The sequence below is a fragment of the Taurulus bubalis genome, assembly GCF_910589615.1.
Source record: "Taurulus bubalis genome assembly, chromosome: 14".
Lineage (NCBI taxonomy): Eukaryota > Metazoa > Chordata > Actinopteri > Perciformes > Cottidae > Taurulus > Taurulus bubalis.
Window position 1 is genome coordinate 14,809,608 of NC_136602.1, and position 19,141 is coordinate 14,828,748.

Sequence of the window (19,141 nt, forward strand, 5' to 3'; positions counted from 1 at the left end):
ATCCAGTTTAATAAGGCAACTGGATAACAGTGTGCAGCCCGGCTGCTGTCAGCGAGGCACCCTTGATGTTTAATATTTGGTTGTGCACGACTACATTTGACAAAGCTGCCGCTTCTTAGATTGTGGGCAGGCAGTTGACTAGGACAGCGTTTATCTCCTCTGAATGGATTTACAATCATTAGTCATCAACTTGCTTACTTTCGGAGTGTGACTTGTTTTTTTCCAGTGCTCATTACATGGGCGAGAGGTGTTCTGGGGATGATGCGTTATCCGAAAGGCCAAGGAATGTAATCCAAGACCCAACTGCGTCATTTGTTCTCCTATGGAAGCTGACATACAGGGAGCATCTGTATGCAGAGATGAGCCCGGGAGCTGGAGTGAACCTCTGTGAATGTGTTGCAATCTGGAGATGATAAATCCTGCAAACATGCCATCCTCAAGTTAATTTGCATAACATCCATACATGAGTAATATCAATTCAAATACAAAACAAAGAAAGCAAAACTTTACAGTGTGAATTTGAGATAGCTGCGCCCACTTGTGCATTAACACACACAAGCTTACAGACATTTTAATCTACTTGTTAAAATGAAAAATATACTTTGCTGAGACCTTGCACCACTACTGTATTTTCAATAGCACAGGGCTCAGGCCAACGCCTTTAGGATGCGTGCAGTACGATTCCTCCTCAAGATGGAGACATGACATGTTGAGGTGAGGCTGTTGGAAGCTGGAGGAAGGCAGACTGTAAATACTCCTCCATGCAAATGAATACGTGCAGCTGGAAAAACGACCCAGACACTGGAGGAGCCTTTAGGACCGTTGATATTCCCTTCAACACAACTTTTGAGAACAAAACAGCAAAATGAAGAAGACATGATTTATGGTTAATACAAGTTTTTGTCCTTGAGTGTGTTGTGGACACTTGGTTGCTCATTTAGCGCATGTTAGCTACTTGCTTGGTGTTTGTTTGCACCGCTCCGGTTTAAATGAGCAACTTATAGCTTTACTCTGACTAGTTTGTTTTTTTGTAAAATGTCCTCCATATGATTGTTATTTTCAGGCAGCAAATGATTTAGCATGCTAGCACTTAGGTAAGCTACCATTAGCACCAAATGACATTATCCCATTGAGACCTAAGTCTCCGCTCTGCCTTCCTAGTTGCTGCAAAAACCTTTCAGACTTCTGTTTCCTTCTTTAGGCAACTTTAGTCTATAGAATAAAATATGCAGGTCTTTGTTGGAGAAAGAGTGAGCTTTTCAGCTGCACGGCCCCACCAAAGGGCGCTTTTGTAAAGAATAAACCCTATTTTAAGGGCACTTCAGCCATTATTGAAAGCAAACATTTGGATTGCATGTACAATGTTTACAAGGATGAGGTTGCTCAACAGACAAATGCACCTTCCGTTGCTGGTCATGAGTGAGTCAGCTATTGGATGTTGAGAGTTCTTTACCATTGTCCTTCGGTGGTCCTATACTGTATGTTGGTTTATATCGAGTAAGATGTGTCGTTAGATCTTCATTTTGTGATTTTTAGACATTGTTTGGCTGGAATTTTGTCATCTCTGCTGATGGTGATACACGGGTCACATCAATCTCAGTGTCTCCCCTTTCTCACTCGCGCTGAGTTGTGAGGGTATGGTTCAATGGGATATATCTGTGGTATGTTTGGACTCATCATTACATTTTCTTGTGTGAATATTGTGTCCCCTCAAAACTTGTAATACCAAAATCGCCACTCTTTGCCAGTAGTATCGAGCACTCCCCATTGACCCCATTGTACATTTCTATTCAGGATGTTTCTTTCTCTTGTCGTAATATATTTCCCCCCAGAGGACCACAGTTTGATTTGTTATTCAGTATGCCTCACCAGAAGCAGCTCTGGTTAATTTGGGGATTTGTGCGTATTTTATTTTCTGTTTATATTTAAGGATTAGATAACATCCTATAACGCTTCCTTGTACATCTCGCCCTTCGGCTTCATACAAACGAGAGCAATTTATTTGATAAATGTCTCATTCCTCATTTCGGATCTCATAAAAGGTTGTGCAGTCATGATGGAGTATTAACTATTCAGTGGGAGGAAGAGCAGATTATTTTGGGTCTTTAGTGGATTCTTGTCAAATTAGCTGCACTGCAGTCAAACTTTATCCTCACTCTGTGCCACACTTCTGGGAAATATTTTCTTTTCAAGGTACTAAAAGGTTTGAGTCGATCTGCAGCAAAGCCTAATGGAGGTTAAATTAGTCACAACATGTGGAAGTAACACTGGCTTGATGTTTCTTCCTTGCGTTTTGAGAAATAAGCGTAAAAGTGAAAACAACCGAAACACTGACCAACCTTAAACAACTATCCAGAATGAAAATGTTCACTACAACTCTTTTTTTTTTTATTTTATTTTTTTTTATTTAGACTCACTGTCAAAAGCATGCGTATTTAAAGATAATGGCAAAAGGGGGTGACATTTAGATCCTTTATTCTCCAGATTCCCACAGATGTCCTCCATGAGTCCCATTGGGACGTATTAAACACACAGTGCTCGGGTGTTTACTCTGCTGCCAAAGAAAGCAGGGCAAAAACTATTTACCGTGAAAAACATTGCTCATATCTGCTAACAACAGCCTGGGGATTCTGTTTGGAATAGTTATGTTAAATTAAAAGTTGGCTGTGTCTGATGCAGTACATGACCAATCAGATAAGTATTTCTCACTTTTACAATTATAGTTTTCTGAGCTCTCGTATGACTCAATTTATTTTTCAACTCAGAAATTTCTATCAAGGCAGATTACTTTGCAAAGGTTAAGCTGAAAGTGGTGTGATGATATTGTGGCAAGTTGCAAGACTTAATATAATCTTCATCATCAAAGTATATTTTCTCTTTGTTTCCACGATTAAGAACCTTGTTTGCCGTTTATATGTAGTTTCCTCTTTATAATTACATTCAACCAAAGCGACATGATGGCATTTTGTCACGGACATCTGAAATCCATGACTGAAAAGCTTGTAGATGCATTAAGGAAGTGAACATGGGTATTCACAGTATTCAAGTTGGTGACTTACTTTCTTTCATTCATTATCCGACTAATACTTGTTGTCTAAATGCATAGCTTGTTGTGTATAAAATTAACCAAATGAAAAGTCATGCGCAAACACAAAAGACAGTCTTCTATTTTACTATCAGTTTTGTGACGTGGAGGGAAACAGATACAAACAGAAGGTGCAAACCTCCACATGTGGCTGGGAATTTATTTATTTGTTGTTGTTGCTATTGATGCATATTTGGTCTGAAAAATAAATTGAGCTGTAAAGACTCACTACAAATAGGCTGAGCCCCCGTGTCCTTCCTAAAAGGGGACTACACCGTATGTGGAGGATGCACCTGTTGACATCATTCCATTGGTCTAAATCTGGAGACCCGTGAGTGTCCATTACTGTCTCCTGATAGCGTTTGGTATTGATTGTAACATCAGATGGAAGCATCAGTTACACTCCCATCAGCATTTTGGTCTGATTCATGTGAAACCTGGCAGTGTGACGTTGGTCTCTTCAGGATGAAAATTAAAATGATCTGTGTTGTCAGACGTTTATCAAAAAGTGCTCTCCAAACACAAGATGACAACCCGAGATGTGACAACCCTGTTGATTGTAAAATTGGAGGCGAACCTCCTGCAGCTGTATGTAAACTCCTCATTATTCCCACGGGCGATGTCTCATTAACCTGACAGATGTGTGAGCCGCTGCTCATGTGATTAACTTTGCTCACAAACTGTACACTCTTTCTAAGCTTCACCCGCAGCCATGCTGTTGCTCCGTGTTAGACTCCATGTTGGACAAAAACTGTGGAAGAGGAGAATTAGTTGCTAAAAAACAAGCCTGCTTTGCTTTGATCACTGCGTAACTAACATGCAAGTTGATTTTTTTTTCACCCTTCTTCACGTTGTTGTGCTTAGTAAACACTGACCATCTCTTTGATCCCCTATATTTTGCCTGACAGAGAAGGGAGCTTATGTTTTAATCTTACTTTCTGCAGTTATTTTTCCCGAGATATTTTAGCTTTGATGACAAAATTTAATGAGATCACACTGTTTTTATATCCACATTTGACTTGGTCCTTGAGACCCCTACTGTAGCAGGAGCTTAGTACCACAGAAGTGGCCCATGAGTACTTTGCCAAGCGTTTATATAATAATAGATTTCATTTTTAAACGCACTTTTCTTTCAAAAGAAACTCAGGGTGCCACAGAGCCAATATATAGTAAAACAAATAAAAACATAGTTACAGCAACCCCTAATTTTAAAAAAAAAGCTGACAATGAATCAACACAAGGTAAAAAATGCCTTCCTGAATAAAAAGGTTTTTAGGCCAGTCTTAAAAGAGTTCAGTGTCTGAGTTGCCCTTAGGTGGTCAGGGAGACTGTTCCAGAGGCTTGGCGCTGCTGAACAAAATGCCCGGTCGCCCATGGTGCGGAGCTTGGTGTTGGACACCCGGAGGAGCGAGCGGTTTGTAGATCTGTGGCTGGAGGTTTGGGGAGTAATGAGTTATTGTAGCTAGGGAGGTGCATGTCCATTTATGCATTTATGGATGAGTAGTAGGACTTTATAGTCAATCCGGAATGAGACAGGGTTTGAGACAAATTAAGCTAACCGGCTAATGGCTGTGTATATATATATATATATATATATATATATATATATATATATATATATATATATATACTTATATATATATATATATATATACTTATATATATATATACTTATATATATATATACTTATATATATATATATATATATATACTTATATATATATATATATATATATATACTATATATATATATATATATATATATATATATATATATATATATATATATATATATGTGTATATATATATATATATAAGTGTATATACTCATATATCACTGAGTAACAGACTAGAATTTGGATGCAACGTTGACGTTGAACGGCTGCTCTCCAGAAAGACTCTTCTCACTTCCTCTCACTACCAGTTAAGTGGATTCAGTCACACATATTAAAAACAAATGTGCATCAGAGTGTGACACTTCAAAGGGGAAGTAGAAAGCCAACCCCCTTGTTAATGGAGGGAATTGTGGAAGCAGGGACTGTGGGATGTTGGGGGGACATAATAGCCCTGACAATCAACTAGATGAGTGCCCGTCCTTTTTCCCTGCAGGGAGTGTCAGAGGAGACGGAGCGCTAGAGCTTGTAGACGCTTCATGAGTTGACACGGAGTTAGGTCGGTGTCAGCTCTGTACAGACGGGAGATAAGAGTCGGAAAGATGGGAGTGTTGAGGAACCCGAGTTAAGAGCAATCCCCTGGATTCCTCTCTGACGTTGATAGATTAATGAGCCTGAGCTCACAGCAGTCCACCAGATTGCCCCCTTGAGATTGATGGAGATAAAAGTCCCCCCCCCCCCCCCCCCCCATCTTATTTTCAACGTTGACACCCTCCCTAAAGAGGTACATCTTGGTAAGTTCTAGATAAAAGGCTGTGACAGACAGTGCATTGTGTCTCACACCATCCATTCCGATTTAAAGCCAAAATAAGATAAATAACATACCTGATATCTTCTTTTATTAGAGCTTATAAGTTGCTATTACTACAACCAGAGCGTGAAGCTGCTTCAATTTCATATCATATTCAAACTGTTTTCGGGCAAGTTCTGCCAAATGCAATAACAAAGGAATGTAACACTAGCTTGTAGGCATGAACATGAGACAGGCTGGCAAAAAGAATATCGTGAAATTAAATGTCAATCTTTAAATGCATTATTCCAAAGTTCTCTGCTTTTGTGCCTTTGAAAATCACTGGATTTTGAGTAGGAACCTTTCTTTGGGCACTTCAAGTTGACACTAATTATTTTCTCCATTAAATCACACCTGTTATGGAACATTTATTAAAAAGAAATATCATTTTTAAAAGGATCCAGGGAGGGTGGGGGGAGAAGAGGGAGCTCACCTCTCTCACAGCTGCATTGGTTAATCTCTTTCTTGTGGTTCATAGCTTCAGCACCCTTGGGGAGCTGAGGGGAGTTTCCACTACTGACATGCATTTTTCATCTTCACAGGGTCTCCAGCAGCACTCACTGTAGAGAACTGCAGTTTTACCAAGCCCCATAATTGTCTGTAGTTTGATGTCTTTGCTGTGCTAGGCCGCACACGTGTGCACATTTGAGCCAGGAACTTCAGAGTGAGCTGCAAAGAGACCTTTTTTTCCCCCCTTAGATTTACATCAGTGTGACCCCACTGCATAATGTCAACACCTCACAGAGCTTCCAAGGTATACACACTGACTGATGACTCATTATTTTTTGTAATTGTGTTTCATTTCGGGCTGCCCTCGAGCAACCCAATCTATTTTGGCCTCAGTGTTTATATGGAAGAGGAAAATGTGTAAAAGACAATCAAACCAAGAGACCTGCAAAAGTTCCATTTGAAAATAATAATATAGTAACTACATTTACATGAAAACATATTTCCTTTTAAAGGCCTATTAACATGTTCTACCCATTCACACAGCAGGTCAGAGACTCTTTTTCCTTTGCCTTTTATTCAATCCTGAACATTATGCAGACTACTTTGACTTTAGACAAAGCGCTAATACGGCCCCATGACCCGGTGAGTTCAATGTACGCTAGTAATCAACGGCTCACTGCAGCAACCCTTTGAGTATTTCACCAAAGAAACTAAGAAGCAGTGATTATTCAGTCGCTAAGTCAGCCTTGTAAAAAAAAAAAAAAAACATCACGGTTTGATTTATTTTCTCAACTGATTGGAGATTAAAGAAAACATATAAAGCTTTGATTCTCTTTACACTATACATTATTATTTTAAATAATAAACTATAAGTATTATTTATTGTCTTCATAGGTAAAAGCATTGCTTATGAATTATGTCTAAAGCAACGGATAGTGCCGTGGACCTGCATGTGCAATATGTGAAGTGTAAAGTGTATGTTAGCATCCTCTTGTACTCACACATTCAATGTGGCAGAGTTGACACATTAACTCTCTTTTTGAAAATAGCTGAAGCGGCCGATGATTATCCGGCATGCTGCATTTTGGGCTGTCGTATGTTAGAGTGCCCGTTAGTTGCTGACTGTCAGTCATTGTGAAAAACATTGAGTGTCCATTGCTGGGATGTGACAAGTCTGAGTAGTTTCTCTTGTTCTGCTGTAAAGAGTTCCCTATAGAAAGTGCAGGCTCCTGTCATATACTCCCCATTAAAGTACCTACCCAGGGACAAAAAGACTCAAACATGACCTTGGCTGACAATCAACAGCTGAATCAATATCCCGCTGTTTTCCGAGTGGGCTAGACAGATCATCTTGCCCTCTGAGCAATAGTTGCCGTTGGTCTTTTTGTCATCCAGATCGAAATTCAACAACTATAGAAAGAAATACAATCTAGGCAAAACAAAACGGCTTCATTGGGGACATCCGTGACTCTCAATCTTGACAGCTACATCACAGTCTCACCCGTCGGAGGCATTTATCCGACAAAGCGTCTTACACTGGAGGGGGCACGCACAGCAGGAAAAAGCTGAAAAACAGAAAAATATAGTTTGTAAGCTGATTGGATTCCATGGTTGGACAAGCTCACCGGAAATAATAACACACATTTGATTTACATTGTTAAACAGTATGAAATAAGATAATTTGGTTGTACGCTGAGGCTATAACGAGCGATAATGAATGAGGTTGAAAAGCATACAGAATGTGAGACGATCCACGTAACATGGAACAACTGCTGGGTGCTAATTTTCACTCTTGGCATGGTGCATAGTTGTTAATAAAGTATTGACAATTTAAAAACAATATGCAGATACAATTAAATAATTACAGATGTCACATTTTTACCTATAAGTTTGCAGTTTTAGGATTTTAAACCAGGGCTTTTGGGTTCAATCGAGTAGTTTAGAAATATATGAAGCTTCCTCTCTCGACATGTCATAGATGTTCAAAACAAGTGCTGTTTTATGTTGTGCCAAATTAAACTACTTCAAATAGTCAAGTGGTAATGAATCACACGCTGTTCAGATGAAGGTCTTTTGATGACACTTTTTCAGTTAAATATAGAGAATCAATGAAACTAATAATTTATTTAAGTATACTGAGAGGGATTTTGTTTTAATCTATTTTAGAGACATAATTGACACGTTATGGACAGCATCACAGACATTGCCTTTGGTATTGGGTGAGTGCACATAAACAAACTATATATAGCACTATATCACACTAACTCCTGGTATTACATATACATTTATGTCTGATCCTGTTTAGATTTAGTGGAAAATATGCATAAGCAATGGATTGAATGGCAACCACCTTATCCTGTTTACTTCTGTCTGTCTGTTGTGGTCTTCAGTTGCCAAGAAAATATTGTGTTTATTTTTAAATGTAACGTAATCTGAATATGGAGATGTATTTAGCAGCTTGTATCTGCATTATGCATAGAAACACTCAATGGGAAGAGACTCAGACTCAGCCATTATGCAGAGAGAATCGGTTTACATTTCCTTGAGAGAGACTCATGGAAACTCACACCTTGTGCCCAAATGGTTATGATAATAGTTATACATTTCGGGTGGAATATTGTACTTCTTGGGGGACATTTCCTTTTAAAATAGGCGGTGTCATCTTGTTCCAAATGTTCCAGAGAAAGCTGCTTCCTGCGAAACGTCACGAACCAAAACAAACCTTGAGTGTCAAACCAGCTCTATTTTTGTGAAGATGTTTTGTGTACTAGACATCATCAGTAGAAAACAATTAGTCCAGTTCACTCGCCGCTTAGTTTATCCACATGCACAGAGCAACTAAACATGTCAAAACTCACCAAAAATAGCTCTGACGAGCTGGAGGAGGCCGGCTTTTGTGCATGAAGATCCGATACAGTGGAGTAATCTGTCGACGGTAGCATTGGACTTTTACCAAACTGCAGCTCAAGCTATACGTCCTCACCTTCTTTCACCTGGCTCAGATCCCAGCCTGCTGTCGCAAGGGGAACAACATGAGAATCATCAAAACAAGTCAAGGACTCTGACTCTGCACAACGTCACATCACAAGCGCTGCGCCGATGAAGAGGCCCTTTTAGATGCGGGTGATTATAAACCCTCATTTCCTATTCTGGCTCATCAAGCAGCTGTCTAAACAGAGCTGAGTTTGCTCAGGTACCCGTCCCTGGCTCGGGGAAAGGCTGTGTGTTCGAGTTATAACCATGCACTGTTTTGCATGATTGAACATTTCTGGGGACTCGGCTAGATCCTGACCCACTTTTGGTGTCTTTGTGTTTCAAATATTTAGATCAAGTGTTATTGGGGAAGAGAAACGCCACACTGTCTGACAGGCTGTGTGGAGGGGATGTCATGGAGCGAATTAATTAAACAAATGCCAGAATCAGGGGTGGATGTTTGATGAAAGGAGTCTTCCCCTTTCCACCCAAAAAAAGAGAAACAATGCGTGAGCTTCCGCATCAAATCTGACTCGTTGGCCCCGCAACAGTTGCGAGAGGCTGAGATTGATTTATTGTTTTCCATGTCAAATATGAACAAACACATTTGGAAAGAAGACATTCATGAACATTTATTTGAACACTATACCCTTGTATTGCTTCTATCAAAAGTGTTAATCACCATGAACCACAGAGATGCAGTCGGCACCATTCATTACGGCTCCCACTCACAAAATGCATGTGAGCTGAGTCCGGCTGCGGCTCTGACGGGTCGGGCTCGTAAAGTAGCTGTGACAGTCGGCCAGAACGCCAGCAGTGGGCTCGACTTGCTTAATGAACTAACATGTTCACGTTGGCAGCGCTAAGTGAAGCATTTATTAGTGAGCTAGGAACAGACACAGGGTGCACTCAGGTTGGTAATGACAGCAGCCGCCAGTTGAGAACACGACTAAAACAAGTCTTGTTGAGATTTTCCTCTGGAAGATATTGCCGACGTTAAGTGATTTTACTTGAGGCCATAACATCGTCCAACATGCAAACTATGGTTATGATTAAACTGAACAGAAGTGACAATAAGCTAAAAACACATTTCTGACATCTCCGTGAGGACAGCATGCACTGTCACCTGGTGTAGATTCTGGATGAAACGGAAGTTTGCTAACCTGAAGACATTTTTATGTCGAAAAATGTAACACATAGATTCTTAAGCACACAAGTAATAAATGTTATTGTCTACCAGGAATGTTTGAATCATTAATTCATCCTGACCGTGCTAACCTTAGCTTGGTTAAATGGCGTCTGATCTACTACAATATTTAAATGATTTTCTTGAATGCCAAGTCTCTTCAATTTCTGTGCTTCCATTTCACGAGAGTTAATGGGAATTCATGCTGCATCCTTTTTTCGGTAGTGATATATTACAGCTCATAAACTAAAAATGCAGTGAATTTATGTTAATCTTTATTTTATTTTTCCTTAGTTTTTTTAACCAGGCAATATTGTTTCAGATTAGTTTTCGTCTTTCTGAATAATTTTGCATTTAGTTTCAGACAATATATTTCACTGCTTATTTTTCGTGCTGGTTACGATAATAGCCCCGCCTCGCAGTAGCTTCCTATTTAACGGTCAGATAGAGAGCGGTATCAATCTGCTCATCTAACTCTTATAGCAAGAAAGCAAATCAGTCAAAAATGTCAAACTATTCATTTCAGTCTGTATAATAATCTGTAGAACTATTCATCTGTGTGAATTGATTCTGAGGATGTGTGACAAATGACAGTCTGTCCTTGGTGTGCAGTAGTTTGTGTATGCAGCGAGCCTTTGAGACCCTGACATTTTGGCAAATGCAGTACAGTAATTCCCTTGGACCCATTGGCTGTCTCTTTATGAATCCCCAAGTTCTAATCTGTCAACACGCGCCTGACATCCAGGGTGGCGTTCTGTGTGTAGATGCAGCTTTCAGCCAGAGACAATCAGCTCGTCCTTATGAACGAGATGGGAGAAGATGGACCTCCTCACTCTCACCTCAACCTTTTCAAATGAGCTTTTATCGTCTCGTTAAGAACAAATAGGTGCAATTATTTGAGAAAATAAGGCACGAAGCATTAGAGTTAGCAGCTATCATTTATTTGTTCAGGCAGCGTGTTGCATATATTATCTCTCTCCGTCTCTTTGTCTCTCTCTCACTTTATTGAATTTGTTTCAATAAGCTAAAATCTTACACACTTTGCCTGTCTGTATAGTAGTGCATTACTTAATTCCCCTGTATTTCTCATGTACAATTACAGATAAAATACCTCCACTGAAACTCTGTCGTGAACAAAGTATTTACACATTATTCTAACAATTCACATTAGAAAAAGATCAATATTCTTTCCAGTAACAAAAGTACTTTTTGCCCTTTCTAAAGCGTAAGTGCAGCACTGAAAGCCTTTGAGGTGTAAAGCTGGTACAGTGGTGAAGCTCCACTGAGGTCATGTGATCACACAGGTGCCTCATACGTGGTAGAGGGGCTGATGCTTTGTCTACATGTTGGGCATTGGCGTTTGAGGAAGAGCTGTAGCAGCTGTGGCTGCAGCACGTACGACCACAGTCCAACAGAATACCGCTACATGGCTGACTCAGGCGGATCCCACAGGTATTCTCTATGTGTTCCTCTGTGCCACCTTGAAAGGCCTCAGGGTCCTTTACTGGAGCGCGTGCTCACAGGGCTTCAGTCAGCAGTCTCTCAAATGCCATCCTGCTCCTCTCCCAGTGAACTCTTAGTTGTTGATCGTAGTAGTAGTAGTGTGGGCCGACCCGTGGGAGGACTGCTGTCCCTGCCAAAGCAGAGGCACAAGCCAGCGCCTTCCACCAAAGAGCCACAATCTCTTTCTCTCCTTGCAATGCGTCAAAATCCATAAGGCTCAAAAGTGCTGTGAGTCATTAGAATCATCAAGTCAGTCGCGCTGGTACGTGTTGTGGCCACTTTTAGTATTTCTTAGGTCCCCAGTTCCGCTTTAAGCTTCTCCCTGCTGAGGTATTGTCCTGTGATGCCCTCCACGCCATAATGAACCTGGTGGAACTTCTTGTGGGTCCCCATGTGCAGTCCGAAGGCCTGCAGAGGGCACAGGACTCTGAAGGCGGTCTCATTTGATCCAACTAACGCAAAAGGGCACTGCATTCACGCTGTCCGTGGTGTGTGTGCGTTCTCTCAATGTGAATTTCTGCAACACTCTGACAAATTAACATAAATCAACAATTAGAAACATTACTTTTATACAACATTTTACGTATTACATGTGATGAGATGAACAGCTGGTATATGTATTTGTGATAAACATTTGACTGCTTCTACATTGTCTTAATATTTTCATATGCACTACAGGGTAGCAGGACATGATCCGTCTCTTTTTCTCTCTCTCTCTCTCTCTCTCTCTCTCTCTCTCTCTCTCTATCTCTATCTCTATCTATCTCTCTCTCTCTCTCTCTCTCTCTCTCTGTAGACCGAGCTGACAGAGCCTGTCTTCTCTCGGCAGCCAGGTCTGTCTGTGTCGGCCAATCTCTATGGCCAGGCTGTGATCACTGAGTCTGTGCGCGTGTCAATGTCTTGCTCAGTGTTGGATCACTCACGACGGTCGGAAAGTTTGCCACTGCATATTGTCTGTTTAGAGCCAAATGGCATTGAAGTTTGTTTTGAGTTTTTGTGGTATACTTGTCTTTTTCTTAAAGGGACAGTAACTTTGAGTGGTTATACCCCTCGGCTCAGGGCCTCTGTGTCCAAGCATGTCGGAGAACTACAGGGGCCTGCAGGTAGGGGTAGGTGTCTTTAGGATTTTAGTACAACCTGGGGTATTGATAAAGTATTGACTTTTTACTTGCAAATATTGTTTTGAGAGAGAGAAAATGTTCTTCTTTTGGTGGACATGTAGTTTGATGCTCTAGTGTATATCCAGTCTGACTGTTGCTCAGGGCATAATGTTCACTGAGGACTTCTTTACAGTCGGCTGTTCGCTGCAGAATAATCTCCTCGGGCTGCTGCTGACACACATGCCTCGGTAATTGTTTAATCATATTAAAATGACTGTTAAATTACGACTGCAAAATTCAACATTTCCTTTAAAATACCATCAGGACCATGCTTAGCCTGTTGCTCCCTTTTCTTCTGTAGCTTTTCAGTGTTTCCCAATGTTGGGGACGAACCTCCGGATTGTCATGTAGTCTGTGGTTTTGATTTAATACACTTCTGAGTGTTTTTCTCTGTATCAAACCACTTTCCATTGACTGAATTTGTTTTAGCTGTGATGCAGAGACTTTTTCGGATTGGAGAAAATCTGCCACATTCTTAAATATGTTGATTGTATCCCGTACAGACTGATTCAGGCTATCAGTACTTTGGTGATGAATAAAGTGGTAAGAAAATGGTCTAATTGAGATTGCTGCCATTTGTCCATTCACAAGGTTGTTTACTGGGTTCTGGTACATGAGGATCTATTGCTGGCTGTATTTCTAATGGAGAGTGTAATTTGACTCTGATCAAATTGGGTTGTTAGGGACTGACTGAGAATGCTCTCCGACAGAAGGGGTCCACTAGGTCAGTAATGCTATAATCTAATGTGCTATTGCCAAGAAGAGAGATGTGTGTAATGACCAAGGGAGTCCTCTGGAAGCCGACCGTTAATGATGTACAGACCCAGTGATTGACAACGTTGTTCCTGTGGGGATGTGAGGGAGGGCAGAGAGATCTGGGCAGGTATACATTTGTCTCCCTACGGATTAATTACCAGGTCCAGGGAAAGCAGGGGACATAATGCCAGAACAGGTATAGAACCAGATTCTGATTGATTGGACGGGGGGATTGATTTTGAGCCGAATAGAAAATGCTTCTTTTTTTAATTAATTCTATACAGTTTCCCTTTAAATAAGCATTCCTCAAGAATCCCTGCCCTGGGTTACCTTTTTTAGTTTGGGGGATGGGAACACAATCTCTCTGGAGCTGAAGGGACAACCAGTGGAAATGTCTCCTCTACACTAGGTCGTCTGCAAATCAAACACATCTGCATCTCCTAACTCTTTTGTGGAGTATTGCGTCTTGCTTTTGAGGCCAAAAGCAAAGGCTCTCAGGCCCTGGCCCAATCCAACATATAATAACAAGTTATTTCAATTTAATTTAGCTTAAAACTAAAAAAGATGCATTCTCTGTTCAAATGAGATACATTCTTTTGTTGTACATTGTCAGCAGGCGTCCAACTCCGGTTTTGAAAAGTGAAGCTAATGCAAAATTGCCTTGAACCTGCATTCTTTCTACTAACCATCAGGGGGCGACTACCTCAGTCTATGAGAAAATGAGCTGTGATTGATTCCCTCAGTAAACATTGTGAACATGAGTGTATGGTCTCAATCGCTAGTTTCAAGTCTTCTGCAATACGGCATGATGTTCATTTTGTAAATGATGGTCCCATTCAGAGTGAAATTGACCATAATGTTTTAGCGTGTGGCTACCTTGTGATTGACAGGGTGATGAAAGGGGTGATGTCTTGACGACTATGTCCACTTCTTAGAAGCTCGTACATGTAATCACCTCCTCACCTGTGAGTCATTTGTCTTCACCGTCATGTTTTCTGTTCCGTCACCTCTCCTCTCATCTCTGTGTGCGACACATAAAAGTGAATACAAACAGAATATATCTTGCACAGGAAAAGATGCATAAGCAGAGTACTCACTAAATAGACTCTATAACGAGTGTTGTGGCTGCATAAACAATGTAGGCAAATGTGATAGACTTGGCAAAGCAACAAAAACAAACAGCTGCCAGTTGTTTTTATTGCGCCCGAGGCTGCAGACTAATGGACAAGAATCACCGTGGATCCATGTGTGGACTAATGGCAAAGAAATGTGAAAACAGCTGTAAAGTCTTTAAGCACCTTAGTCTCTATTCTTTGTGCAAAACAAGGAAAAATACAATGAGTAATGGATCTTTCTTTAATTTTTTTTTCATCCTTTTTGTAATCTGTATGTGAGAGATTTATCAGTGGCATTCACTTTAAGAAATGCATCAACATCCGTAGCAGGCTTTGGGATTTGGGCTCTTGGCTGGTGTCGAGCTGGCGGCGGTCTTGTTATGGAAATGGTCCTGAGAACGCTTCTGGCAAAGGCTGCATGAACATCACTGGCATACAAAGAGTTCCCAGCAACACTGTTCACTTCAAGCTCATAGGTTGGTTTATATATATATATATATATATATAAAAAAAAAATAATATTTACATTATTCAACTATTTAATCATCATCATTTTACTGCTGGCAGTTTCATAATATCTCCACTTCTAACGACACTGGATGACATTTGGATGGATTTTTGCACCGTTTTGCATTAAGTTGAAACCACAATTATTCATGTGACTTCAACAACCAATCGTTTCCAACTCAGGACCAAAGAATAATGTTTGCAGCTTTATAGTTGGATAATTTATGGAGAACGGCTTGAAATACGTACCGATCTACTTTCCTGACTGATGACATGTCTGATGGCTGAGTGCAACCTTCAGTCCTCTGGGAGCAGGTTCCTGTGCCTTCTGCTCTGGAGGGCAATGGAGGAGCTCTGGAGGCAATACAAGTAGAACATGCTATTTTGCAGAAAGGCAAAGGGAGTTGTGTTACAGTACTGCAGAGTTCCATTGTCTAATAATTGTAACTTCACAACAGCACAGTATGATTTCACCATCATTGTGGGAAGAAACTCAACCTACTACAAGGTATATACGTATATAGTTTAGTTTCCAATGTTCAGGCATCTGGCACATCATCATACAATAATGTTTAAAAAAGACTGTTGGACATGAGTGGGAGCTGCGATGCTTTTATCCCATTTTAAATGCTGTATTTGCCTTATAAAGTTTTGATGAAAGTTGATTCAGACAAAAGTACATTGTTCCTCCTGAATTTGCTCATTTAATAAAAGGATTTTGCAGAAAGTAATCTCTTTTGTTTTCCCAGCTCAGAATAACGACGTTGCACACACAGTTCCTCTTGAGCCACTCGAGACTGTGAAACTGTTGACTGACTCTTTGTTCTTGTTCTATTAACTACAGTAAAGTCGGCTGCAGCAAGAAAACAAAAGTCCTCAGCTCTACATGTGTAGTCATGTATCCATTCATTTTAATAATGCTATTATGATGAAAACAATTTCAGTTAAGTTGTTTAAAAATAAATTACTTGAGTTTTGAAAGTTGTGTTGCCCGTCTCAATCAATCCTATTAACAAGCCGTGCAGTCAGACAGCCCATTAGGAGTGATGAGAATTTGGTGGGTGTTTTGGTCAAATATATGTAATAAATGGGAAGCCGTGACGTATTGCAGAAGTGCATCTTCTAACACTGAAGCACCAATACAAACAACTATCGCTGCTGCGTCTTGCTCTTCTGTCGGCTTTGTTCATAAATCTTGTTCTGCATTAACAGCACAAGTGTGCAATTAAGGTGTTATGCCATGAATACATTTTCAAAAAGAATTGCACCTTTGGAAAAATGTCAGAAGAAGAGCATGAATTATGAATAGGCCAGCAGGTATCTGTCCATGGGGATTAAGTGAAGCTGAATTGGCACAGCTATGAAACGCATGTGAAAAATACGCACAAATAGGATGTATTGTAAAAACAGCATAAAGAAAAATAAGTGGTGCAGAATAAATAAAAAAACAGACACAATTTTTTGACAGAAAAGAGGGTAATAATAGTTAATAGGTACAGTAAATCAAATGTATATGTATTTAATGAGTTCTACAGTTTGGTTTTCTACAATATTTAATCTACCCAGCCACATTGCATACACACACCTCTCCTCAAGCCAGTCTCATGTAGTTACCACCAATCAGATGATTAATTACTTCTAATCACACTGCAATTTTAGTAAGATTTCTTATCCTTTATTCCTTTTGTTTCCAATTTTTTAATTGCATATTTGCACTTTATTGTGTTTTTAATGAGATGTCAGAGTTATAAAAACTGCGTACTGTAGCACTTGTAGTTGATGTAAATGAGCTTTAATGGTGGAATCATGAGAATGTGCAGCGAGGGGGAGAATATCTTTCAATCCTTTGTGCACACAGTGAGACACAAGGAAATAATGCTCTTAATCACACAACACCAATGGACAAGTTCAGTTGTCAAGGATGATTAAGTATTAAAAATAACTCTTCCTCGTTAACACTGGGAAATGAAATCAATCAAAGAGGCCTAATGAGCTAATCCTGCTGCTGTTCTGCGAGATATAACTTTTTAAATGCTAAAAGTAAATGATCTTAACCAAACTGACCACAAGTACTCTACAATGTGACCATGTGACAACATTGCTTGTGAATATTTCCACTCACCTGTTACATTCCTCTCTGCTTTGACCAAATCACACAAAAGTGTGATTCTTTAACTATAGAGAAAAACAAAACAATGTGATCAGGAATATGTCACTACTATGTGGCATCAACAATAAACAAGTACAGACTGACAGATTGCATGCAAAGTAATATGCAAATGATTCAATAGAACAGAACAGTCGTTGCACTCCGTCACTGTGAAAAAAGTAAACCAACTCAAGGGGTTATAAATAACATTTTATGAAGGTTTTTTAGCAAATTGCTGGAATTGATCTCTATCACTGAGGTGATGTTTAGTTTGCCGGACATTATTTTAGTGTCTTTTATTATTATTTAATTTATTACAGTTTAGCAGAATCCCTTTAGTTAGGGATATGAGTTTTTTTTATTTGGGGTTAAAAAGGGCAGGTTTACTTTTTTTTAAGTGGAAGTTAGCATTTGGCGATTTAAATGATTATTATTAGGATTATTATTAGGATTATTATTATTAGGGTTACCTGCTTAGTGTTTAGTCTTCCTTTCAGTCCCGTGATCTACACTCTTAATGAGAGTCAGGCTTCAGGTGTACTAATCACAAAAGAGAATTAAAATGGCTATAATGGACTTGATGTTTAAAGCACGGAAAGTTACAGGGCATATACAGCTTTTTCAGGTTGAATGACAGAAATGCAAAAAAGAAGTTAGCAAAAACATCGATGAGTCGCAGGTACACAGCACACTGAGTGCATACTATCAGAGGGTGAATACAAAGATCTACATCCTGTACGGCCCATTGTGCTCTTCACGAGCCAGCTGCAGACGCTGAGCGTATTGTTGGGATAATATAGGAGGACGTCTTACCTCTTTTAACTCCATATCATTCTCACAGTCAATCAGTGTCTGTTTAATGATGTCAAACTTCACAGAATGGATTAAGGAGAGAAATGTATTAGTTTCCAAATAAGAAAGTGATCAAAGAGTCAAGGACAATTGAGCAGGAATATAAATTATTTAACAAATTAGTCATTTGGGACAGGTTTCTGGGCTTTCTTTATGAAACGAGTTAGCTGTTACCTGAAAGCAGATGTTCATGTTAACAAACTGCAGAAGAAATACCAATTTATAGCTCCATAGCCTCCTATTTAGAGAGTCTTACACACTGTGTTGAGGTTTATGTTATTTTTATTAAATGCTTTATGTACAAATACAGATTACACACAGGACAAAGCACAAGTTAGAAATGACACACTGCACATTGCTGATTGCCTTTAAACCAAACAGAAGAATGTGTTTTACACGATAACGACCTCACATCTCATATCATTTAAAGTCACAGTACAACTTAGGCTAACTTTAGTCTGTGGTATCAACTCAGTTTTATCATGAAGTCATCAGAGGTTCATATAGCAATCACTTATGGGGAAACTTGAGGTTCAATTTAGATTTCTGAAAATTAAACATTTTTATGAGAAGAATTCAGGTTATTTAGTCACTTTGCATTCATGTCTTCATTTCTGGAAAAGGTTGGGTTTCCATCTGTTGTGTTCAGAGCAGTGTGTGGTTTTCATAATATTTATTTTTTTCAAATCCTGCAACAAATTAAAGCCACGACTGGAATCAAACAGGAAGTAAAACTTCTGCAAACCAACTCTGATCTGTAGGCGCTTCAAAAGATAAATTAACCACAAAACTGCTCTCTATTTATTTCCCCGAAGCCAAACAATGAACACATTTGTTGTCTTGAAAAAGCCGGCCTGTATCTCAAAAGGTTATATTTTCACTATACTGTATTAGTCTGTATAAGATCCACTTAAACCAGTCTGAGCCCACAGCCAGACCAA